The sequence below is a fragment of the Ursus arctos genome, unplaced genomic scaffold (assembly GCF_023065955.2).
Source record: "Ursus arctos isolate Adak ecotype North America unplaced genomic scaffold, UrsArc2.0 scaffold_16, whole genome shotgun sequence".
NCBI lineage: Eukaryota > Metazoa > Chordata > Mammalia > Carnivora > Ursidae > Ursus > Ursus arctos.
Window position 1 is genome coordinate 23,817,259 of NW_026622830.1, and position 26,210 is coordinate 23,843,468.

Below are 26,210 nucleotides of genomic sequence, written 5' to 3' on the forward strand. Positions count from 1 at the left end.
TCTGAGTATCAACAAAAAAATTAATGTAATTAATTATAAAACATTGAATACATAAAAATCTATGAGTTTATAAAATGAGAGAGAGAGAGAAAGTCATTTGCCATTGTTGAAGATGACTATTATAGTAGCTCTTTACTCTGATTACTGGTTATTAGAAGGAGTTAAGTGTTTAATCCATCTTTCTAGTAGGACCTGTAATTCATCCTCAAGAGAAAGAAAACTCTTCTTTACCAAAGAGTGATGCTAATAAACATAGAAGGAATGATAAAATAAAAAAAAAATTTAAAGATTTTATTCACCCATTTGTCAAAGAGAGAGTGTGTGTGTGCGCGCACAAGCAGGGGGAGTGGCCGGCAGAGGGAGAGGGAGAAGCAGGCTCTCCACTGAGCAAGGAGCCCAAAGTGGGACTTGATCTCAGGACCCTGGGATCGCGACTGGAGCTGAAGGCAGACACTTAATCAACAGAGCCACCCAGGTGACCCTAAAAAAAATTTTGTTTAATTACCATTTTATAGCCCCCAGTGAAATAATTGATGAAAGATCAACACCTGCTAAAACTTAGATTTTAGCTGTTTGACAATTGGATTTTTCCACTGTGACAATGTATCACCCCACAGATTATTCGCTAACTGCAAAGGAGAAATGGATCTTTTCTGCAATAGCGAGATCTGACCATCTGTCACCCCCTCACCGGCTGATCAACATCAGCATTATTCACAGAGGGACCGCCTGACATGATGTGCCTACAGAAATAATACCATGTGAGGTACCCCAACATGACCTACGAAGCTCTGTATTTTGGCCCAAAATATTTATCCCAAATATAATGAGGCCTTGAGACCTAGTTTTCAATTTAGGGGAAATATACAAGACAGAGGAGTAAGTTAAATAACACCACAAAAAATTAGATAATGACAGAATGTAAGACATTACTCAAGACAGTTGGCCTTGTTACTTCAAAACATCAGTGCCATGGAGCGTAGGAGGGAGAGGGGCACTGCTGTTCTAGGTTAGAGGATACCGAGGAGACAGAAGACCAAAACACTTGATGTGAAACATCAGTGGATTCTTGTTTAAAAAAAGCTATAGGGATGCCTGAGTGGTGCAGTCATTAGGCGTCTGCCTTTGGCTCAGGGTGTGATCCCGGCGTTCTGGGATCGAGCCCCACATCAGGCTTTTCCACTGAGAACCTGCTTCTTCCTCTCCCATTCCCCCTGCTTGTGTTCCCTCTCTCGCTGGCTGTCAAATAAATAAATAAAATCTTAAAAAAAAAAAAAAAAAAAGCTGGGGCGCCTGGGTGGCTCAGCCCTTAAGCGTCTGCCTTCGGCTCAGGGCGTGATCCTGGCAGTCTGGGATCGAGCCCCACATCAGGCTCCTCCGTTGGGAGCCTGCTTCTTCCTCTCCCACTCCCCTGCTGTGTTCCCTCTCTCGCTGGCTGTCTATCTCTGTCAAATAAATTAACAATCTTAAAAAAAAAAAGCTATAAAATGGGCAATTTTGATTATCTGATTATGGGGGTGCCTACGTGGCTCAGTTGGTTAAGTATCTGAGTCTTGGTTTCCGCTCAGGTTATGATCTCAAGGTCTGGAGATCAAGCCCTGCCTGGGGCTCAGCACTTGGCAGGGGTCTGCTTGAGATTCTCTCCCTCTGCCCCTCCCCCCTTTAAATAAATAAATAAATAAATAAATAAATAATTATTTTTAAAAACCATCTGATTATGGAGTAGAAACCAATATTAGGGAACTAGTATTCATTTTCCTATGTGCAATAATGATTTGGTCAGGAAGGAAACATCCTTTTTAGGGCATGCATGCTGAGGTATACATAGTGCTGAAGTGTCATGATGTCTCATACTTATTTTCAAAAGGTTTAGCAAAAAACAAAAAAAAGTACACACTCACATACCTATGTGTAGGTAAAGCAAATATGGCAAATGTTAGCAGTTATTAAATCTGAGTATTTGGCTGATTATTGTATTATTCTTTCAATTTTTCCATATATTTGAACATTTTCATATTTAAAATTTATTTATTTATTTGAAAGAGAGAGAGAGAGAGAATCTTTTTTTTTTTTTTTGAAGATTTTATTTGACAGAGAGAGAAAGTACAAGCAGGGGGAGAGGCAGGCACAGGGAGAGGGAGAAGAAGACTCCCCGCTGAGCAGAGAGCTGGATGCAGGGCTCAGTCGAGAACCCAATGTGGGGCTCAATCCCAGGACCCTGGGATCATGACCTGAGCGGAAGGCAGACACTTAACTGACGGAGCCACCCAGGCCCCCTGAGAGAGTGAATCTTAAGCAGACTCCCCGCTGAGTGCAGAGCCCAACTTGGGCTCAATCCCAGGACCCTGAGATCATGACCTGAGCTGAAACCAAGAGTCAGAGGCTTAACTGACTGAGCCACCTAAACACCCCTAAAATTTATTTTATGTTTTTATTTTTTATTTTTTTTTTTAAGATTTTATTTATTTATTTGACAGAGAGAGAGAAAGCCGGTGAGAGAGGGAACACAAGCAGGAGGAGTGAGAGAGGAAGAAGCAGGCTCCCAGCGGAGGAGCCTGATGTGGGGCTCGATCCCAGACCACAAGGATCATGCCCTGAGCCAAAGGCAGATGCTTAATGACTGAGCCACCCAGGAACCCCCTAAAATTTATTTTAAAAAATCAAAATCAAATTGCCATCCCTGTGCCAGTGACTGCAAATTTTATGTATTTTTTTTAAATATTTTATTTTTAAGTAATCTCTACACCCAGTGTGGGACTCAAACTTACAACCCTGAGGTCAAGAGTTAACATGCTCCACCAACTGAGCCAGCCAGGCTCCCCTCTAAATTTGTTTTCTTTTTCTTTTTCTTTTAAGATTTTATTCATTTATTTGAGAGGGAGAGACAGAGAGAGTGCGCAGGTGCCGGGGGAGAGGGCTTAGGGAGAGGGAGAGGCAGACTCCCTGCTGAGCAGGGAGCCTGATGTGGGGCTCAATCCCAGGACCCTGGGATCATGATCTGAGCCGAAGGCAGACGTTTAACAGACCGAGCCCCCCAGGTGCCCCTAAATTTTGTTTCTATAGCTGAGACCTTTCCTCTGAGCCTGGGAGGAAATATACTAAAAATGTCAACAGTGGTTTTATTTGAGTAGTGTGACTGTGGGTGATCTTTTCTCTTCTTTCCACTTTCTGTATTTTTCCAGATTTCACTGGGCATATATTACTCTTCTGGTTAGAAAAAAAAAGAACTTGTCATAAGTAAACGTATACAAATTTAAAGACAAGATTAGATGATTCACCAGAGTCCCAACAGTAAATTTGTTGGGAGTCTATGGAATTGTGGGGCTTCTTTTAAGCTTTAAATGTTCTGTAACAGTATTCTAAATCTATGCTGGACCTTAGAATCACTTGGGAAATTTACAAACAGCTTTATTAAGATGTAATTGACATACAATAAATTGTTCATATTTAAAAGTGTGCAATTTGATAAACTTTGACATATGTAAAGACCCATGAAACCAAATATATCCTTCACTTCCCAGTTTCCTCATGTCCCTTTACAATCCCTTCCTTCTGCCCTTTCCCAGGCGACCACTGATCTGCTGTCTATCCCCACGGATTAGTTTAGATTTTTTAGAATTTTACATAAATGAAATCATACAGTATGTACTCTTCTGTGTCTGGCTTCTTTACTCAGCACAATTATTCTGATTCATCCATACCGTAGCATGTATCAATGGTTCATTTCTTTTTATTGATGAGCCATATACCATTGAATGGATATACCACCAGCTGATGGACCATTGTATTGTTTCCAGTTTTTGGAATATGTACTCATTGGAATAAAGCTGTTGTGAACATTCATATATGAATCTTTGTATGGACATATGCTTTCATTTCTCTTGGCTACATGCCTAGGAGTGAAATTTCTATATAATAAGGTAAGTGTACTTTTAACTTTATAAGAAACTGCTGAATTATTTTCCAAAATGATTGTACAATTTTATATTCCCAACCAGCAGCGTAAGAGTTCCAGCTCCTCCAATACTTGCTGTGGTCAGCTTTACTAATTTTAGCCATTTTAATAGGTGTATAGTGGTTTCTTCTTCTTTTTTTTTTTTTAACATTTTTTTCTAAGTTTTATTTATTTAAGTAATCTCTACACCCAACATGGGGCTCGAACTCATGACCCCCAGACCAAGAGTCGCATGTTCCTCCACGGAACCAGCCAGGCGCCCCATAATAGGTGTGTAGTGGTTTCTAATTGCAGTTTTAAGTTGCATTTCCCTAATAACTAATTATGCTGAGCATCTTTTCACGTGCTTATTTACCAACCATCTCTCTTCTTTGGTTGAAGTGTCTATTCAAACTGTTTGCTCATTCTTGGGTTGTTTGTTCTCTTCATGAGTCTTGAGCATTGCTTACATATTCTGGTACTTTAATTTTTATGATTTACAAATATTTTTCTCTCAGTCTGTGACTTGTCTCTTCATTCTTCTTTTTTTTTTTAAGATTTTATTTATTTGTTTGAGAGATAGAGACAGCCAGCGAGAGAGGGAACACAAGCAGGGGAGTGGGAGAGGAAGAAGCAGGCTCATAGCGGAGGAGCCTGATGTGGGGCTCGATCCCAGATCGCCAGGATCACGCCCTGAGCCGAAGGCAGACGCTTAACGACTGCGCCACCCAAGTGCCCCTCTTCATTCTTCTAACAGTGTCTTTTGAAAAGCGGAAGTTTTTTATTTCCGTGAAATCCATTTTATCAATTTGTTCTCCTGTGGATTGTGCTTTTGGTATGGTATCTAAGAAAACTTGGATTAACCCCATGTCATAAAGTTTTCTGAGAAATCTTAAGTTTTCAGTTTCACATTTAAGTCTACACTTTGAGTTAATTTTTGAACATGGTGCAAGGTATGAATCAAAATTCTTTTTACATGTTATTATTTTTTTCTTTTGCATAGAGATAATCAGTTGTTTCAACACCAGTTGTAGAAAAGGTTATCCTTGCCTTAGAATCTTTGTAGAAAATCAGTTGCTCATATACTATGTGGATGTGTTTCTCAACTCTGTTCTGTTCCATTAATCTCAATCTTTCTGCCCAGACCATATTGTAGTGACTACTATACTTTTATATTGTCTTGAAATCAGGGTTTGTCTATCCTAGGCTCTTGTGTTTCCAGATGAATTTTAGAACCAGCTTGTCAATTTCTACAAAAAGCCCACTGGAATTTTTAATTGGGATTGCATTGAATTTATAGGTCAGTCTGGGGAGCATTAAGTCTTCTGACCCATAACACAGTATATTTCTCAATTTGTTTAAGTCTTTTTTAGTCTCTCAGCAATGTTCTGTAGTTTTCAGAGTATAGAGATATTTCATATTCTTTACCATACTTATCCCTAATAGTTGGGATACTACTATAAATAATGTGTGTGTGTGTGTGTATATATATATATATATATATATATATATATATATATATATATATATATCTCCCTAATGTGTGTGTGTATATATATATATTCCTGAGATCATGACCTGAGCTGAAATCAAGAGTTGGATGTTTAACCAACTGAGCTCCCCAGGCGCCCTATAAATAATATTTCTGTTCCAATTTCCAATTATTCATTTCTAGTATATAGAAATACAATTTATTTTTGTATATTGATCTTTTTATTAGTTCTAGTAGTTTTTTTTTTTTTTAAGTAGATTCCACTGGGGCTTTTCTTCTACATAGACAATTATGTCATCATATTTGGAAATTTTTTAGCCATTATTGCTTCATTTTTTTAAAGATTTATTTATTTATTTGAGAGAGAAAGAGAGAGAGATCTGGGTGAGGGGCAGAGGGAAAGGGAGAGGGAGAGAATCCCAAGCAGACTCCCCACTGAGCTCAGTCCCATGACCCTGAGATCATGATCCAAGATGAAACCAAGAGTTAGACAATCAACAACTGTGCCACCCAGGCACCCCAACCATTATTGCCTCAAATAATTTTTCTGTCCCACCCTCATCACCTTCAGAGACTCTAATTATATACGTATTAGACTGCTTAAAGTTACCTCACAGCTCGCTAATACTCTGTTCATTATTTTTAAATTCTCTTTTCTTCTTTCTCATTTTGGATATTTTCTATAGCTATATCTTCAAGTTTCCTAATCTTTTCTTCTGTACTGTAATGTCTAATATGCTGTTAATCCCATCCAGTGTATTTTATTTTTTTAAAAATATTTTTTATTTTTAAGTAATCACTACACCCATGTGGGGCTCAAACTCACAACCCCAAGACCAAAGTCACATGCTCTATCAACTGAGCCAGCCAGGTGCCCCTCATTCAGTGTATTTGAAAATCTCACTCATCTCAGGAGCTGGCAGCACCCCCCCCCTTAGAGAAAGCGGGACATGTGGATGGGTAACCCCTGGGATTCAGAGCTGGGCAGGAAGTGCATGGCGGATGCAGTCCATGAAAATAGGGAGTAGTTTCTGAGTAGGACTTGTTTTCTCACTTACCTTCTTTAAAAGAAGAATGTGGCCATTAGCCTTTAGTTCTGGCATGGGATGCGGAATGGCCTACTCCAACTGTCCGCATGATTTCCAGGCTCCGTATCTTCTACATGAAAAATACGTCAAAGAGCAGGAGCAGTGACTTATACCTGAGAACTTCCCAGTGGGAGGAAAAGAGAAATCATGTTTATTCCTCAGGAATACTGAAATGCCCTGGAGTAAACTGACATTCTTCTGTAACAATGTTATCAGTAATGCTTTCAAATCCAGCACACTGTTTTATGTATCTGAAACACAGTTTGTTTCTTGTTTTGTATTTTCTCTTTGGAAATTGCAAGGAGGTGATCTTAAAAAAGAAATAAATTAAAAATAGGCAGCCCAGAAATAAATAAGTAAATAAATAAATAAATAGCATCTCGGTCTTTTCTAGATGTTCAATTTTTTGTCTTCCATGTGTCTGCTTAACTCTTTGGACATGTACAGTACAGTTATAATAACTATCTTAATATCTTCTCTGCTAATTCTAACATCTAAGTTCTGGGTCTGTTTCAATTTCTTTTTCTTCTCATTATTTACTGCATTGCATGACCAATGAATTTTTTTATTGGATGCCAGATATCATGGATGTTACCTGTTGGCTGCAGGATGTTTTTGTAATTCTATGAGTATTCCTGAACTTTGATCTGGGTTGCACTTATTTCAAAACAGCTTGATCCTTTTGGGTCTTTCTTTTAAGATTTGGTTGCACCAACACAGGGCTTGGTCTAGGCCCAATTTTTCTCCACTGCTGAGGCAATACCCATCTGTGTATTCTACCAAGTGCCCTATGAATCATGAGGCTTGCCAGTCTGGCTGGTGGAAATCAGGCACTATTCTTGGCCCTTCATGAGCACTGAACACTCTTCCCTCTAATCTTTTTGTCTCCTTTCCTTGTCCTTGGATAGTTTCTTCACCTGCACGTGCTAGTGAGTATTTGGCTGAATATTTGAGTAGATCTCCAGAATTCTCTCTCTCTCTCCTTTTTGGTACTTTTTTGGTCCTCCCAGACTCTCAGCTCTGTCTCCCCAACCCAGAGAGGCTGATGGGTGCCCCCTCCCTGCACCACAGAGCCTGAAAACTCCCTCTCAAGACAGTAATCTGGGGAAATCTTAGGTCCCACCTCATTTGTTTCCAGGCTCTTGGGGATCACTGTCCTTTATTATCTGGTGTCCAGCGTCTTGAAAACAATTGTTTCATTCAGGGAGTAAGGCAGGGGAGCTTTTAAAAATCCCCATGTCCAAGCCACACCCTAGATAATTAGATCTCAATCACTGGAGGTGAGGTCCAGGCGTCAACATGAACTCCTCAGGCTGATTTCAGTGCACATCCAGATTTAAAGTCAGTAGTCTATACTGTGATTTTATTACTTTGATTTAACAATAATTTATTTTGAAGTGCTCTTTGGCATAGGAAACATGGTACTAGAGCACATTTTCAACTTACAGCTGAGCCCCTGATTAAAGAAATCAAATCTCTTTATAAAGTCCTCTGATTAGGGTGCCAAAGGGGCTCAGTCACCTTTGGCTCAGGTCATGATCCTGGGGTCGGTCCTGGGATCCAGTCCTGCATCAGGCTCCTTGCTCAGTGGGGAGCCTGCTTCTCCCCCTCCTTCTGCCTGCTGTTCCCCCTGCTTGTGCACTCTCTCTCTCTGTCTCTGATAAATAAATAAATAAATAAATAAATAAATAAATAAATAAAATCTTCAAAAAATAAAATAAAATCCCCTGATTAAAAAACAAGGTTGGTCTCAAGCCCAGAGCAAGGGACAGCCTGCCTATGAGAATTGAGTGTGGCTGTGGGGAGGACAGGGACGGAGCAGGGAGCTGGGCAGCCCTGACAGGCTTGGGGGCATTTACAGTTTATTTCCACTTAACAAAGCATTCCTATCTCACTTGTTTTGCTTCATTTTCTTCCCTCACCAACCCTGTTGTTGCAAAATTCACTATCTCTGTTGCGCAGATGAGGAAGTGGGGCTCACGAAGTTGAGTGACTTGACAAAAGGCAAATCAGTAGCAGGGTTAAAATTTAAACTTGATCGTCAGAGAGAGTATAAGGAGCCAAGCAGTCCTTAGCTGTGTGGCTGCCAGTGGTGAGGGAAGATCCCCGGAAAGTGCTGAGCTGAAGCGAATTCTGTGGCTAGGCTAGGGCCTCCTCGCGGATGAGCAAGGCATCATGAGATCAGCCGCAGCGATGGGGAATTCCGCCAGAGACTGAGATTGTCAGGTGAATGCTCGGAGGAGCAGTAGTTCCCATCCTGCCTCCTACGGAGACTGAGGTTCTGGAAGGACTTCTGTCCCGGGAGAGGGTATGCAAGGATAGAGTCAGAACTGAGAGGCCAGGAAGATAAAGGAAATGCTGGGGGTGGCAACTTCATCCTCCCTCCTGGCCCTTCCTCACACAGTATTCACCTCTGCTCTCAAAGAGTAAAGACTGTAAAATCATAGGACAATGTTGGCTCCTCTCCACGAGGAGCCTGCTTCTCCCCCTCCCTCTGCCTGCTGCTCCCCCTGCTTGTGCACTCTCTCTCTCTGTCTCTGATAAATAAATAAATAAATAAATAAATAAATAAATAAATAAAATCCTTCCCAGGCATCCTCCCCAGACCCTTCCCAGGCATCATTCTACGGAATCCTCCCCGTGATTCTCTGAAGTGGGTGCTTATGTCATCTCCATTTCCAAGGTAAGGAAAGGGAGGCAGAGGATGACTGACTATAGTCGTTATCTAGTGCTGCATAACAAATTCTAGGGGCTCCTGTGTGGCTCAGTCAGCTGAGCGTCTGCCTTTGCCTTCAGTCGTGATCCCAGCATCTTGGGATCGAGCCCCGCATCGGGCTCCCTGCTCAGTGGGAAGCCTGCTTCTCCCTCTCCCTGTGCCTCTGCCCCTGCTTGTGCACTCGCTCTGTGTCAAATAAATAAATCTTAAAAAAAAAAACTATTCTAAAGCATAACAGCTGAAAACCACAATAATCATTTATTATCTCACGCATTTTCTGTGGGTCGGGAATTTAAGAGCAGATGAACGGGGTGATTCTAGCCTGGGGCACCCCATGAGACTCCAGTCAAGCTGTCAACCAGGGCTGCAGTCATCTGAAAGCTTCACCAGGGCTGGAGGGTCCAGTTCCAAGGTGGCCCCTGAACAGGGCTGGCAAATCGGCTGGCAGTTGTAGGAGTTACTGGCCATGTGGATCTCGCCATTGGGCTGCTTGAGGGCGCTTTCGACATGGCCACTGACTCCCAAGAACAACTGATGCAGGAGAGCAAAGTGGGAGCTGAAATGTATTTTCTGTGTTTTCAGACTTAGCCTCCGAAATCACACTGCCATTTCTGTAATATCCTAGTGGTTACACAGGTCAGCTCTAATCACCGACTGTACAAGGGTATGAAGACCAGGCGGTGAAAACCACTGCGGGCTGTCGTGGAGGCTAGCTACCATGGTGACAAAGTCATTTCCGCAGGAAGTATTAGATGTGGCTTTGAACCCAGGCAGTTACTATGTCCCAGTAAAGATTGGCTGGAAGGAGTGGGGGCAGGCAGGTGCTCACAGACCTCCCCCCCCGGAGATTCGTGCGGATCTCATTCCAGTGACTGTTTGGGTCAGACACTTTATCTGATGTGTCAGACAGTCACTTTGTCAAAACCACATGACCTGGGCATGTTTATAAAAGATGGCACAAATCACTCGATAGTGGACGTGGTGTGTCAGAGGGAACCTGGATTCTGACTCCAGATTCGCCTCTGACTTACTGTGTGACCTGGAATAAGTTTCAGAACCTTTGAGGCCTTTGATTTCCTATCTGTACAATGGGACTGTTGAATCCCACGGGCCCTGCAGGCCTCTGGCTGAGGTTCCGGGATTTCATGCGCAGAGTTGTTCACCAGGAATGTTGAGGTGATTCCCTCTCCACTTTCCCTGGATCTCTCAGACCTTTGCCCCAGTGGAGTGGACCCCTTACATACAAGGGTCACTTTTTTGGATCCAGACCAGGCTTGGCCAGGCTGCTCAGCCCTGCTTCACCCGCAGCTGGCTGGCACCATTGTTCCCCCATAAAGCTGGGCCCTTTTCCAGCTGCTGCTGCCCTGGGGGCAGGGGAGAGGCTCAAAGAACTCAGTTGTGTGGCTTCCCCCCTCCCCCAGGGCAGGCCTGGGTCACCCAACAGGCTGACTCAGCCCATGCAGGGGAACAAAGAAGACGAGATATGGTTTAAGGAAAGAATTTGACATTTACTATACCCCTCCCCCACCAAAAAGCTTCAAAGTAATAATGACAGGAAAGATCCTGTTCTACTTATTTTACAGTTTAGTAGGATATTAAAAAATGGGAGTGAGGGCATTATAATTTTTCAGTGCTTTAAGGACCCATATTTTAATGAGTCTACAATGCACATCTGTTTGCCTTTTAATCTTTGAAATTGGGACGCGTGTAATAGCTGAGGTGCGTGTAAAAAGCACGTGGTGTTACACAAAATTATGGTGCATATTACAGGGACGGGTCTTAAATTGGATGAAATGCGGTCCTTAGGCCCTGTTCTCGGACACTGGGCCCGGCTGCGTCTGTCCCCTCCTCCACTGTCCCACCCCCAGGCCCACTCTTGCCCACCACCCATGAGCCCATCTTTACCCTGTGTCTCCAGTACAATCCTTCAAACTTTCTCAGGCTTTTCCTTTGCATAAAACCCTGAAGGAATTGTGAGGGGGTAGCTGTCCCCCACTTCTGACCAAGACAGAGAAGTTCTCAGCAGAGTGAAAGAGCAGAAAAGAAGGAAAAGAAATTTAATTTCATAAGTAATAGCTAACAGTTCTGTACACTGTGTTACAGGCACTATTCTAGGTGATTCATGTGTGTTAATTCATTTAGTCCTTACAACCATTTATCAGGTAGCTACTAGCATATCCCCATTTTAAAGATGGGGCAACTGAGGCAGAGAGAGGCACTATAACTTGCCTAAGATCACACAGCTAGTAAGTGGCAGAGCCCAGGGGTAAAACAGCACAATTCCTCCTTTGCCCCAGAGGTAACACTGTTATACATGTGGTCCATATCCTGCCACATCTTGTTTTGTATGAATCTGTGGCATAAACATACAGGAAAACATCACTTTGCTTTTCCAAGGGGAAGAGCAACTAGAAATGTTGTTCCGCAACTACCTTTTCCTACTTCACCCTAGGACCCCAAGATTTCTTTTCTATACAAGTACATAGAGATTTCCTAGTTCTTTTTATTTTTAAAAAAATTTTAGAAGATTTATTTACTTAAGTAATCTCTACACCCAACATGGGGCTCAAACTCATGACTCTGAGATCAAGAGCTGCGTGCTCTTCAACTGAACCAGCCAGGCACATCTCCTAGCTCTTTTTCTTTTTTTTAAGTAGGCTCCACCCAACACAGCTGGAACTCCCAACCCTGAGATCAAGAGCTTAACCGACTGGGCCACCCAGGCGTGCCCCCTCCCCCCCCCCCCGTCCCCCCCGCAGGGTTCTTTTTAACTACAGCCCAGGATCTCATACTGTGTATGCTGTGAAAATATGCTCAAGTGCCTCCGAGGGATCCCGCCCCGTCCTCCCTCTGGGCTTCATGTGCATATCAGATTTCAACCTGACAGCCTTTGATCACTAGCGTTCTTTCCATTTTAAAGGTGGAAGAAGTGGGACACCTGGCTGGCTCAGTTGGTGGAGCTTGTGACTCTTGATCTCAAGGTTGTGAGTCCATGGGCCTAGAGCTTACTTCTTAAAAATTAATATAAATAAATAAGTAAATAAATGCAAAGAAAGTGAAACCTAGAGAGGGTAAGTATATTACCAAGTGAACGAAACAGGATTTGAACTGACAGTCCACACTTTCACCGACTGCACTTCTAAGAGCCTTCCAAGTGCAGCGGTGCTGCTCGGTACCCTGTTAGTGCGAATTTGGATTGTTTCCCCATGACAAACAGTGCTGAAGTGAACATCCTCGTACATGCTTCTTTCTGTCCACACGGATATGTTTCCTAGGGTAGGTTGTGATGGTGAACGTGCTGAGTCAAAGGCCATTACATTTTTAACAATGATACTGCCAAACCTCCCTCAAGAAGGCTTTTCTAATTTACTTTCCCACCAGTTAGAGATCCTGTTTCCTCTAGGACGTACAGGATTTGGAGTCACCACACCTGGGCTTGAATTCCACCTTTGCACCATGACTTTGGACAAGTCATGCTGCTGTGTGTATGAGTTTTTTCCTCTCCCCTTCTTTCCTCCCCTCCTCTTGTTACGCAGTGTCCTGTTGTACGAATAGTCCACAATGGATCTGTTTTGCTGTTGATGGGCCTCGGAGTTGTTTTCAGAGAAGAAGGCTGCCATGAACACTCATGCACATGCCTTTCGGTAGACATATTTATCTACTCCTCTTGGACATATAAACCTAGGGGTGTTCCTGAATCATAAGGGAGATGTAGATTTAGCTCTAGTATTGCCAAATAGTTTCCAAAAGGGTTGTACCAATTTATTCTCTTAACCAATAATGTATGAGAGTTCTAGTTGCTCCACATTCTCACCAACACTTGATATCGTCAGCCTTTTACATTTTAGCTATTCTGGTGGCGCTATGCTCTTGTAATCCTCATATCGCCCCCAAGAGGGGGATGTGCGTGTGTGGATACTGTTGGTTAGTGACTGACTTCATCAATATCCTCCTCTCTAGCTACCTTCTAGCTAAGGGGGGCACTGTGTATAGTGCTAGCCAATGAGACAGAAGAGAATGCCCACTGGATAAAACTTCTGGGAACACCTTGGCTTTCCAAGAAGAGACTCAGGTTGCTCATCCTTCATTCCTTTACTTTCTTTTTCCACCTGGCACATGGACATGATGTCATCCACAGAACAACATATTCCATGAGGCTGCAACAGGAGGAAAAGGCCAATAGAATCACAGAGACCCTGGCATGACATCATTAAGCCAGTGAAGCAACCCAAGCAGCTCCCTCTGTTGAGAATTCCTGTAAGACAAAGTCCCCTAACCTACTATTGGTCCGGTTTTCTATTACTTGTAACCAAGAGCGTTCTTTGGTAATACTTTGACTATCTCCACTCTGCATCTGAGGAAAGAGAGGCTCAGACAGTTCAATTTGAAGCAACAATGTACAAGGAGCAGTAGGGAATGGAGAAGGTTCTGAGATGCATGGCGTTGACAGGAAATGAGAGGCCTCTGCTTGAGAGGACCCTAGGGGACGTGGTATCCTTTCTGAAGGCTCAGGAGGGGAAACAAGGCCTCCCTAAGGACCTCTGTGAAGATTAGGATATCTCTCTGGACAAATTTTACAAAGTATCCTTCCTCCATGTAAAGTCAACCTCAAATCAGAACCCCCCCCCCCCCCGCCTTTACTCTAGTACAGCAGCCCTCAAAGGAAACATTCTGGGAAGGTCAAGAAATGTGCTTTGTATAGAAAAAGAGGTTCCAAGGCCACAGAGGAAACATCTAAGACAAGGACCTATGTGGGCAGGACCAGGGATAGGGAAGCCTGAAGCAGCAAGGAGTGATGGAATGGCTGAGTGTGGGAGTGCTACAAGCAGTGCAGGGCTGGGCCCAGGGTGGGAATTGAGTTTAGGTCCTGATGGGATGAGAGTTTTCAAGGAAAAGCCTGGCATGCATATCTTCATTCTGCCCCAACTCCCTTCAGTGGTAGTGCCTGCTGAGGGTCCCTGAGCAATGCTGGCCTGGTCTCAGAGAAGTGGTGAAGGTGTCCTAAGATTTGTGATGGGGCATCTGGACCTTGAGCTGGCCATAGGACATGTCTGTGGGGAGAGTGTCCCTACACCCAAAACATGATTGTGCTTACCTCCCCATGTGTGGAACTGCCTCCCGCCCCCAGGGAAGCTATCTGAACAGGGATTATAACGAATTTCCTTTTCTATCCCTAGGGATGAGTACTGGATTGAGAGTAAGAAAACCTAGGCCTCACATTACTTGTTCATTAATTTGCTGTGTGACCCTGGATGAGTCCGTCAGCCTCTCTGGGCCTCAGTTTTGCTATGGCTAAAATAGAGCATGGACTTGATCTTTGAGGCCCTTCTAGATCTACTACTTATGATTCTCTACCTCTTCTCTCTAATCCGCCTGCTATGTATAATTACATTACACGAGTACACCGCATCTTATTATCCTGTTGATGGATTTTTAGGTTGCTTCTAATATTTCACATTTACAAACAATGATGCAATGAACAGTGTTGTACATGTCTTCTTGTGCACATGTGTGATATTCTCTTGGGTATAGCCTTGGGAATGGAAATGGTGGGCACACACAGCTTCCGCTTTGCGAGTTATTGCTAACTGGCTCCCCAGAGAGGTTATGTATATTTCCTTCTCCCCAACTAACAAAGCATGAGAAGCCCCGGTACTCCTCATCGTCATCAACATTTGGTACTGCAGACTTACTAATGTTGTGATTGAGACAGAACATATGTACAGTTAAGTAAACAAAATGCACCTGTCCTAAGTGTCCAGCTTCATGCATTTTTACTTTTGTTAAACCCACGTAACCTTGAGCCGGACTAATTTTCAGACCACTAGATGGCTCCTTCCTGTCCCTTCCCAGTTGAGAGTCCCCAATCCCTCTGCCAATGTAACCACTGACCTAATTTCTATAAACATCAGTTAGTTTTCCTTGTTCTTGAACTTCATACAAGTGGAATTATCCAGCATATACTCTTTTTGTTTGACTTCTTTCACTCAACTTAGTCTCTGAGATCCATCCATGTTAAAAAAGAGAAAGAGAAATTTCCCTTAAGGAATTGGCTCACATGATTACAGAGACCAAGTCTGCTGATCTGCCATCCTCAGGCTGGAGACCAGGAAACCTGGTGCTGTAATTCAGTCCAAGGGCAGGAGAAGATCAATGTCCCAGCTCAAACAAGCAGTCAGGAAGGGAACAAATCCTCCCATCCTCCACCTCTTGTTCTGTTCAGGCCCTCAATGGATGATGCCCACCCATGACGGGGAAGACAGTCTACTTTACTGAGTCCACTGATTCAAATGCTACTCTCTGGAAACATACAGAGACACCAAGAAATAATGTTTCATTTGGATGGCCCTGTGACCCAATTAAGTTGACACATAAAATTAACCATCACAAAGGTGAGCCAGAGCAGAGTCAGGAGAGGAATCTGATGTTGGGCCTGCCCCTTCCTTTTCGACTCCCATGGTGCCTAATAGAGGCTCTGCACTCAATAGAAGCTCAAGAAACTTGATAAAGTGACTGATTTCATGGGGACATCCCCCAATAATAACGATTCAATATTGAGCACCAACATATGTGGGGCACCTTCTTATTCAGGACTTCATCTTTCCCTCTTGACAACCCTAGGAATCCATGCCATTGTCCCTTTCCATAAAGGTGAAAAGTGAAACCTACAGGAGCCCTACTGGGTCTGCCTTAGATCCTAGAAAAATGAAGTGTAGTGGGTTGAACAATGGCCCCTCAAAAGATATACCTATGTCCTGACTCCAGAACCCGTGAATTGTAGGTACAGTTCAGTTAGGGATCTTGAGATGAGTTTATCTGGGTGGGCTCTAAATCCTAAATCCAATGATAAGCATCCTCAGAAGAGACAAGAAGAAGGAAGAGACAGAGGGAGAAGAGGAGGCCATGGGAAGATGGAGACAGAGATTGGAGGGAGGTGGCCATAAACCAGTAAACTCCCAGAGCCACCAGAAGCTGGAAGAGGCAAGGAAGGATTCTCTCCTAGAGCCTTCGGAGCGAGTGTGGCCCTGTTGACGCCTTGATTTTGGACTCTGGTCTCCATCACTCTGTGAGAAAACTTTCAGTTGTTTTATACCACCAGTCCGCAGTAAGCTGGTGCAGCAGCCTCAGGAAAGGAACATGCGAGGTGGGTGCAGAAGGCAAAGGAAAGGAAGGAGAGTCGGCCTTCCCTGCTGAAGCTCACGGTTCTCCCTGTCCTGGCAGCTTTATGACCCAGTTTCCTCTCCTCTGCCCCTAGTTCATGTCACTGAAGCCTCACCCATCTCCTCATCATTCCTGGAATGTGCCAGGCACATTCTCACCTAAGGTCTTGGTGTTTGCTGTTCCCTTTGCCTAAAATGTCTTCCCCTCGACACTCAGTTCTCTGCTCCTCAGACAGGCCTCCCTGATCTCCTTTCTATTGGGAGTATTTCCCATCTCCCAATCACCCTCTGATTTTTCTTCATGGCACTCGCCACCACTTCATGTGGCGTTTGTCCATGATATATGTGTTTATGTATATAATACCCCCTCCAACTAAGACGTTAGCTCCTCTAGGACAGGGGCCTTATCCCCAGCTTCCAGCATAGTTCCTGGTCCATAGCAGGTATTCAACAAATATTTGAATGAATAGCTCGCTTCGACAGCACATAGACTAAAATTGGAATAGTACAGAGGAGATTAGCATGGCCCCTGTGCAAGGCTGACATGCAAATTCAGGAAGTGCTCCATACATTTGTATGTTAACTAACTGGAATAAAATTAAAACTTAAAAAAAAAGAGAGAATAAACTAGTTGACTAAAAAAAAAAATTGAATGAATGAACAAAATATCTACTAATAGCGATGGGAACGAGGAGAGGAGGGCCCAGATGTGGAGCTGTCACCAGGCTGAAGAGGCAACTGTGTGTGGGAAGCTGTTGGCCTTAAGACGGCCCCTGGCTCTCAGCCTAAGTGTGATTAGGAACCTCAGAAAAGCCTTTCTCCACGCCCCTCCACCTGGCTTGCCCCGTCTTTCCAGCTGGTCACAGTCCCCAAGGGTTCGTTTGATTCAAACATCCCTGGAAAGGTTTGAAAGCATTCTTTGTTTCTACATCTTCTCATTTTTTCCACGCATCAAGAGCAGATACACACACACTCATGCACATATGTACACACAACCTAACACATATGCTTGGCCGTATCCCATACTCTGTGGACCTTCATGGCTCAATCTACCCACATCCAGCACTAATTGTGCACAGCTGTGGACACACACACCCCCTCGCTCATTCTCACTCCCCTGTCTCACACACTCATACCCATAGTCCTGCATGTGCCGTCATGGATGGGCAGGCCTCCACTCAAGGTCCCACCTAGATAAGTGCTCATACTGACACATATACTCACTCACTCAGCAACTCTGGGCATGTGTGCATGGACCCACGTGCACACACATCCTTGAACATACCTCTAGGCTTCCTCACACACAAACAGGCAATGGCCTGGTATGGTGGCTCACACTCGTCAGAGCTTAGCATGATGACCTATCCCAACAACAGTGATACCGACTGAACACTGGCCATGTGTCAGCTACCTGCCCTTTGGAACCTTGACTCATTCAATCCTCAGAGCAATCACACAAAACAGATGCTATTATTAGTCTCATTTTACAGATGAGGAAATGACACTCAGAGCCATAAAGGGTACTGCTGAGACTCTAACCCAGGCACCTGACTCCAGAGCTCACCACCTTCTTATTTGCTGTGATAGAGTATATTTTTCAAAAATCATCACATCAATCTCTCCCAACCCCCATGCTCTTCTAGAACCTTGTCACTCTCCAATCAAATGGTAGAATCTGTGGCCCCTTCTCTTGAACTTGAGTGGGCCTTTGTGACTGCTTCAAATAACAGTATGGTGGAAGTGGTGCCAATATAAATTCCAAGGCTAGATCATAAAAGGCGATACCAAAAAATGGCCAAGACATGGAAACACCTGACTGTCCATCGATGGGTGAATGGATAAAGAAAACATAGGCCACTTTTTCCCACACCGTGGAATATTATTATTATATTATTACTAATAATTATGTGAGGTGAATGATAGCTATAGTTAACTAACCTTATTGTGTTCATCTTTTCACAATACATGTGATTGTCAAATCATCACATTGTACACTTTATTTTTTAAAAAGATTTTATTTATTTATTTGAGAGAACAAGTGGGGGGAGCAGCAGGCAGAGGGAGAGGGAGAAGCAGGCTCCCCGCAGAGCAGGGAACCTGATGCAGGGTTCGATCCCAGGACCCCGGGATTATGGCCTGAGCCGAAGGCAGGTGCTTAACCGACTGAGCCACCCAGGTACCCCTGTATACTTTAAACTTACACAATGTTCTATGTCAGTTATATCTCCATAAAGCAAAAAAAAAAAAAATTTTTTTTTTAAGAATAGTTAAAAGGGCACTCGGGTGGCTCAGTCAGTTGGGTGTCTGCCTTTGGCTTGGGTCATGATCTTGGGGTCCTGGGATTGAGCCCCATGTTGTGCTCCCCGCTCAGTGGGGAGTCTGTTTCTCTCTTTCCCTCTGCCCCTCCCCACAGCTTATCCTCTCTCTCTCTCTCAAATAAATGGATAAAATCTTAAAAAAAGAAAAAAAAAGAATAGTTAAAAAAAAATAAAAGGTGACACCAATTCTGCCTAGCTCTCTCTTGGGACACTCCCCCTCGGAACCCAGCTACCATGCTAGGAGGAAGCCCAGGCCACATGGAGAGCCAGTGAGCAGGTTTTCTGCTGACAGCCTCCCTGAGGTCCTAGCTGACAGCCAGCAGCAACGGGCAGCGACATGTGTGAGGAAGCCTTAAAGATGACACGAGTCCAGCCACCATCTAACCGCAACCACACAAAAGACCAAGAGCAAGAACTGCCCAGCTGAGCTCAATCAACCCCCAAACCAAAAGATAATAATAATGATTATTGTTGTTATATGCCACTAAGCATGGGTGGTTTGGTACACAGCGGTAGGTAACTGGATGCCAGGGCAGAGACATTCAGCCACAGACCACCATGGGGAAGTGATGCCAAGCTTTTCATCTTCCCTCTGGACCCTCCTCTTCTACCCCCAGGAGCCAGGATCTCAGAGCACAAGCCTCATCATCTGATCCTCATACCACATGACCACTGGTGCGTCAAACGCCCTATCTGGGCTTGAGCTGTTCAAGCCCCAGGCACTTGTCCACTGTTGACTCCGGGATGCTTCAGGCAAGTGCTTATCCCTGTTGACTCTTCTGTCAAATGTGTAATCATTCCAGCCCTGTCCACCTCAAAGGGAGGCTACAAGAATCCATCCTGGAAGCTTGAGTTTAAGGGGTTATGATTATTTTTGTATAAAGATTTTATTAAGTAATCTTGACACCCAACTTGAGGCTTAAACTCACAACCCCGAGATCAAGAGTCACATGCTCTACCAACTAAGCCAGCCAGGTGCTTCTAAGGGTTATTTTTAATGCCTGCATTTTAGGATCCTAGTGGCAACTGGAAGATAGGTAAATTATAACCAACACAGGAAGTCCTGCAATGTAGGGACATCTAGCGTAGGGGCAAACTACTCAGTGGCCGCTGTGCAAATGAGAACGGCAACCAGTCGTCATTGGGATGATCCTGCACCGCTGAGAAAAGTAAGTCAGGGATCAGACTGGCAGAACAACTAAAGTGGGCCAGGGGAGGGGATGTATGTTGGCCTGGAAAACTTAAACACCATCTGAAGAGGGCAGTTAACATCCAGCTTGCCCACCCATTGCTATACGACAACATACACTCAATTGCCAGACCTGATCATTTTTTCAAGAGAACCCAGAAATATGGATTTCCATTTGAACTCTCCCAATTTAAAAAATTTGGCAACTAATTCAAATTTTATACTTTTTGGGGGGTGGGGTCACTATAACAAACTTAGAAAAGCTGTTTGCCAAAACCAAAACAACACAGTGTGGTTTCTAAGGGCATACTACTGGAAAGTTCTCCTTGGGAAGGAGGCAGCAGGATGTTTAGATGAATTTTGAAGGGAGTGGGGAGGGGGGTGCTATATTGTTGCACCTGTCAGGGTCCCCTGCAGTGCCAGAAGGAGAGAGAGGAAGGGTGTGTATGTGTGGGAAGCAGAAGTGATCACAGCCAAAGCAGCAGAACCCTGGCACCGTGCGTCTACACCTTGGAGCTGGGTGGAACTGGGTTCAGATTCTGACTCTGCAGCTTACCAGCTGGGTTTTCCTGACCCTCAGTTTCCTTAGCTATAAAATGCAGTTAATAATGATTTTTATCCCATAGGATTTTTGAGGGGGTTAAACAGGGTAATCTGCATGGAGGGTTTGGAAGAGTTCATGATGTTAGCTGCTATTTCCCACACGTTTTTACTGTCATGACTTTGCAAATGTTTCCACGCTGGAGCAGGTCTCTTTCTGCTTTCTCTGCCTGGCTCTTTCTAGACCCAGATGGGCCCCTCTTCCTCTGAGAGACCTCCAGAGCCCCCAGGCTGGTGCATCATTCCTTCCTTCCCTCCCCTCTGGACGCTTTGCTCCGATGTTACGATGTTACATGGCATTAATGTTCTGTATGGTGGTTCTTGGTGAGTCTTTGGCCCCAAGGGCTAGGAAGTTCCTCGAGGACAGGAGCCAGGTCTGAGTCATCCATGTTCCCCAGTAGTCTGCCCTCGAGTGGGTGGCCAGCAATGTTTGTGGACAAAGAGAAGGGAAGCAGAAGGGAGGGGTGTCACAAACAGCTCCCAGATAGATCCCTGGCTGAACTTTGGGCCCCAGTGCTCTGGCAGTTAAAGCACAGATCAAGGGCTGATCCTTGTCTAACACTTAATTGTGTGTAAGTGTGTATCTGAATGTATGTGAGTATGTGGCAGTATGTGAATGTGTGCGCATGTGTATGAGTGAGAATGTGTGTGTGTGGATCTGTGTGTGATGGTGGGAAAAACGTGTATGTGTGAATGAATATGTGTGTAAGGGTTTATATGATTGCATTTGTGTAAACACACACATGGTCACTAAAATGGAGCTCCAGGGGAAAGGGTCTTTGTGTTGTTCCTCTTTGTGTCTTCACATCTAGCATCTGGCACTCCCCAGTGTGTGTTGGCTGGGGGGGGGGGTATTGGGAAGAGCATGATGGGAAAACAGAATAGTGCAGTGCTTACCAGCAGGGGTCCAAGAGTCAGATGTCATGAATGATTCTAACTTTGGGCCAGGTGACCACTATAAGCCTCCGTTTTTTCATCTGTGAAACTGGTGTAATCGCAGCATTTAACCTATAGGGAGGAACATAGGAAGTAGTTAATAGACGTCAGCCAGTATTATCATACCGAATATCACTGTCAACACCCAGAGCGGATACTTCCATAGGCTAAAACCCCTCAAAACAAGTCAACAGACTACTAACCATAGCCATCAAAATTCTCTGAGCCTTAGTTTCTTCTACAAGAGGGAGCGATGAACTGTATTTTGCCTCCTGGGGCAGCCCGGAGGTTTACGAGATCACAGGACTGCAGTAGGCAGAAGCCAAAGCTAGGAGCAGGGTGCCCTCTTCTGGAAGGATGGGGTAAAGGTTGGCTCCCCCACACTAGTCGCTGACCTCATAGGTGGCAGCTGCTGTGAGGATTGCCAGTAAACAGAGCCCGCAGAGGGGCGGGGGGGGGGAGGGGACTTCTATAGCTCGCTGGCATAAGCTGCCTCTCCCCACCCCCCTTTGTCTGCTGGACTCCTTCCTCAGATCTCCCTTTAGGACGGCCAGACTGGGCCAGGCACCCCTGTTACAAGTTCTCAGAGCAAGCCGTATTCATTTTGCCTTCCTCCGTGTGACCATTTAGCAATGTCTATCTCTTCATGAGGGAAGGACTCGTCTGAGAAATGAAAGGCAGTGGCAGCCTCCCAGACCATTGGATTCCTAGGGTCCCTGGACTAGGCTGTCAGTAAGTGCTGGAATAAAAGGATCGTGGAAGCCCAGACTCTCACACGCTAGAGTCAAGAAAACATTTTTTGAAAATGTTTTAAGTTCAATTTAATTAACATATACTGTATTATTAGTTTCAGAGGTAGAATCCAGTGAGTCATGAGTTGCATACATCACCCAGGGCTCATTACTTCGAGGGCCCTCCTTAATGACCATCAGCCGGTTTACCTCATCCCCCCACCCACCTCCCCTCCAGCAACCCTCAATTTGTTTCCCATAGTTGAGTTTCTTACGGTTTGCCTCCCTCTCTGTGTTCGTCTCATTTCATTTTTCCTTCCCTTCCCCTCTGTTCATCTGTTTTGTTTCTTAAATTCCACATATGAGTGAAACCACATGGTATTTATCCTTCTCTGACTGACTCTAGTTCCATCCATGTCATCGCAAATGGCAAGATTGCATTCTTTTTGATGGCTGGATGTTTTCTTGGGTCAAGAAATGTTTTCTTACTCAGCCATCAAGAAAACATTTCCTGACCCAAGAAAACATCCAGCCCCCTCAGGGAAAGGGTCCAGCTTCAGCCAGGGACATTAGAGACCTGGATACACAGAGTTCCTTATCCCCATCCCAAGGATACCCAGGTCTATGGGCTGAAGCCAAGAGACACCACAAAGTGGGTTCCTGGGCCTACATCTGAGAGGGTTAATTCATTCCACAAATATTGGTGCCTTTTGTGTGCAAAACCAGATACATTTCTGACCCTCCTGGAAGCAGTGGGACAGTCAGATACATAATCAGACGATTTCGACATGATGATACATAGTTGCACACACCCCCGTTTGAGCCTGAGGGCTCCTCCAAAGGGAGAAGCCTATCTGCGGGTGGGCGCAGCTGGCTCCTGGGACTCTCCCAGGCTCCCTCACCACCCCTGATGCAGCAGTCTAGGATGAGAGGATTGAGGGGTTCTGGGGGAGTCCTGTTCCAAGCTCTCCAAGAAATCCCCCACCTCAGTACCCAACACCCAGCAGTGATATCAAGGCCCGCCCAAGGGACATGTACAAATCTGAGAGGGCCTGGAAGGAGGGTTGTGGAAGGACCTGGGGAGGTGGGGAGACACCCTGATAGAAGTGGAGCAGTGGGAGGGGTCTCCCCAGAACTGCATTATTCCATCTCATCCCCATTGAGGGGCATCCTCAGGATCTGGACCCCAATCCCTCATTTGGCAGCCTCCTAATTAATTCAGAGTCTAAGTGCTGGTCCCTGGAGCTTGGGCAATCCAGAGGGCCCTTTGGCCAATGGGAGGGCTCCTTCCGTCTCCACCCCTCTCCACTTTTCAAGTTGGAGGCCTAAGTGTCTGCAAAAGCAAACACCCAAAGGGCAGGTTCAAAGGGCAGACAGTGTGGCTGGCTCCAGGGCCTGGCCTGTCTCTGCCTATTATTTAGCGCACCCCGCAGCCTCCCCAGAGCCTTGGGCTGGCGCCTGGCTGGGAGAAGGCCAGTCTGACAGTTTTTTGTCCACTGTGGCCTTGAGCAGAGAGGGCATGAGTGGGGACCCTCCAGGAAGCGCTTGTGTATTCAGCCTGATTTTTTTTTTGCATATATAGGCAAATAGTTGTTTGTGTTTTTTTTCCCCCTTTTAAACAGATAATGACATACCAGACACACTGTCCTGCACGGTCCTTTCTTTTTTTTTCACTTAACATTTTATCTTGATGATCGGACATTCCATATCAATAGATAAATACCTTTCTTTTTAAGAAGTGGTGGCATCTCTGTAATCCACAATTTGTACTGTACCATTATTTATTTAACAGGTCTACTGAAGGACATTGTTTCTGTTTCCAGTCTTTTGTTCTTACTGTCATTTTGCTCACATGTGCTTAGTCTTTGGGATAAATTCCTAAGAAGCAGAACTATTTGGTCAAAGGGCACGTGAGTTTGTAATCTTGTTCCCGGAATGTTGCCCGTGAAAGTTGGGCCAAGGTACCACGTATGAGGGGCCTGCTTTCCCACAGCCTCATCAACAGATAGCCAACAGTTATCACACTTTTTAATTTTTATCAATCTGATAGTAAATGTAAAAAGAAAATTGACCATCCCCCCCAAACCATATGAGGAGCCTAGTTTCCACCCCCAGGTGCCACTAATAAAGAATCCCCCCCGATTCTTTTTAAATATATATTTTTTCCCACTATGTAATGATGAGAGGGTCAATCTACCAAGATGAAAAAGCAATCCTGAGTGCCTGTGCGCAAAACAACAGAGCTGCAAAATATGTGAAACAAAACTGATAGAACTGAAATGAGAAGTAGACAGATCCATAATTACAGTTGGGGGATTTTAATATACTTCTCAACAATTGATAGAACAAGTGGACAGAAAATCAGCAAAGACACAGAAGACCTCAACAGTATCACCACCTACAGTATCTACTTGACACGCACAGAATACTGCACCTGACCACAGAACACAACTTCGCTTCCAGTGCCCAAAGAACACATACCATGGTTGACCATGTCTTTGGTCATAAAATAAGACAAATCTTAACACATTTAAAATAATTGAAATCCTATGGAATGTGTTCTCTGATCGCAATGGAATCAATCTTAGAAATCGTTAACAGAAAGATAATGGGAAGATTTCCAGACACTTTAGAACCTAAATAATAGGCATGGAAATAGTCCGTATGTCAAAGAGGAAGTCTCAAGGGGAAGTATGAAAAAAACATAGAACTGAATGAAAATAAAAGTGTAACATATTAAAATTTGTGCCAAAGCAGTGCTGAGAGGCAAATTCATAGTAGTAAAAGGCATATATTAGAAAAGAAGAAAAGTCTCAAGTCAATCATCTAAGCTCCCACTGCAAGAACATAAAAAAAACAGAGCACAATAAACCAAAGCAAGCAGAAGGAAGGAAATAGGGGCACCTGGGTGGCTCAGTGAGTTAAGCATCTGTCTTCAGCTCGGGTCATGATCTCAGGGTCCTGAGAGTGAGTCTCACATCAGGGTCCCTGCTCAGCGGGGAGCCTGCTTCTCCCTCTCCTTCTGCCACTCCCCCTGCTTGTGCTCTCTCTCTCTCAAATGAATAAATAAAATCTTAAAAAAAAAAAAAAAAGAAAGGAAATAATAAAGAGCAGAAATGAGTTGAAAACAGAAAAAATAGAGAAATTCAATGAAACCGACAGCCAGTTCTTTGAAAAGATTGATAAAACTGACAAAAGTCTAGGAACACAGACAAAGAAAAAAGAGAGAAAGGACACTAATTACCAATATCAGGAATGAAACCGGGATATCACTATAGACCACACAGACATCAAGAGCATAATAAGGGAATACTACAAATACCTCTACACAAATAAATTCACCTTCAACAAGATGGCTCACTCCTCAAAAAACACAAACTACCATGTTCATACAATGTGAAATAGGTTATTTGAAGAGCTCTATGCTATTAAGGAAATTAAATTCAGAATATAAAAACTTTTCAAGAAAGGAATTTTGAGACCCAAACGGTTTCATTGGAGAATTCTATCAAAGTTTTAAAGAAGAATTAACATCAATTCTACCCAATCTCTTCCAGAAAACTGAAGAGAAGAGAATACTTCCCAATTCTTTTCTTTTTTTCAGAGAGAGAGAGAGAGAAAGCACGTGAGCGCAAGAGCGGAGAGGGGGCAGAGGGAGAGAGAGAGGCCCAAGTAGGTTACCTGCCTAGCATGGAGCCCAACATGGGGCTCAATCTCATGACCCTGAGATCATGACCTGAGCAGAAATCAAGAATGGGTTGCTTCAGCGACTGGGCCACGCAGGCAACCCCTCAATTCATTTTATGAAGCTGTATTATCTTAATACCAAAACCAGATGAAGATAGTACAAAGAAAGAAAACTAGAGCCCAATATCCTTCATGAATACAGATGCAAAATTCTTTTTTTTTCTTCAAAATTTTAACAAAGTATTAGCAAATATAATTCAGCAATAATTGTAAAGACTTATACACCATATAATTCTTTCAAGATCAAGTGGGGCTTATTCCAAGGGTGTAAATCTGGTTTAATATTTTTAAACCAATCA

General features: G+C 44.1%; 1 long non-coding RNA gene and 1 other non-coding gene across 2 annotated transcripts; one reads left to right on the forward strand and one right to left on the reverse strand.

Annotated features, from left to right (window-relative positions):
• Positions 1-5,717: 5,717 nt before the first annotated feature.
• LOC130543777 (uncharacterized) lies at positions 5,718-21,735 on the reverse strand. The gene is made up of 3 exons (XR_008959381.1): positions 21,637-21,735; positions 21,395-21,505; positions 5,718-6,634 (listed from the first exon to the last, which is right to left on the reverse strand). It is a non-coding gene; the product is annotated as an uncharacterized LOC130543777 (long non-coding RNA).
• On the forward strand, positions 16,860-16,964 carry LOC113258840 (U6 spliceosomal RNA). Its single transcript, XR_003317364.1, has one exon. It is a non-coding gene; the product is annotated as a U6 spliceosomal RNA (small nuclear RNA).
• Positions 21,736-26,210: the final 4,475 nt, after the last annotated feature.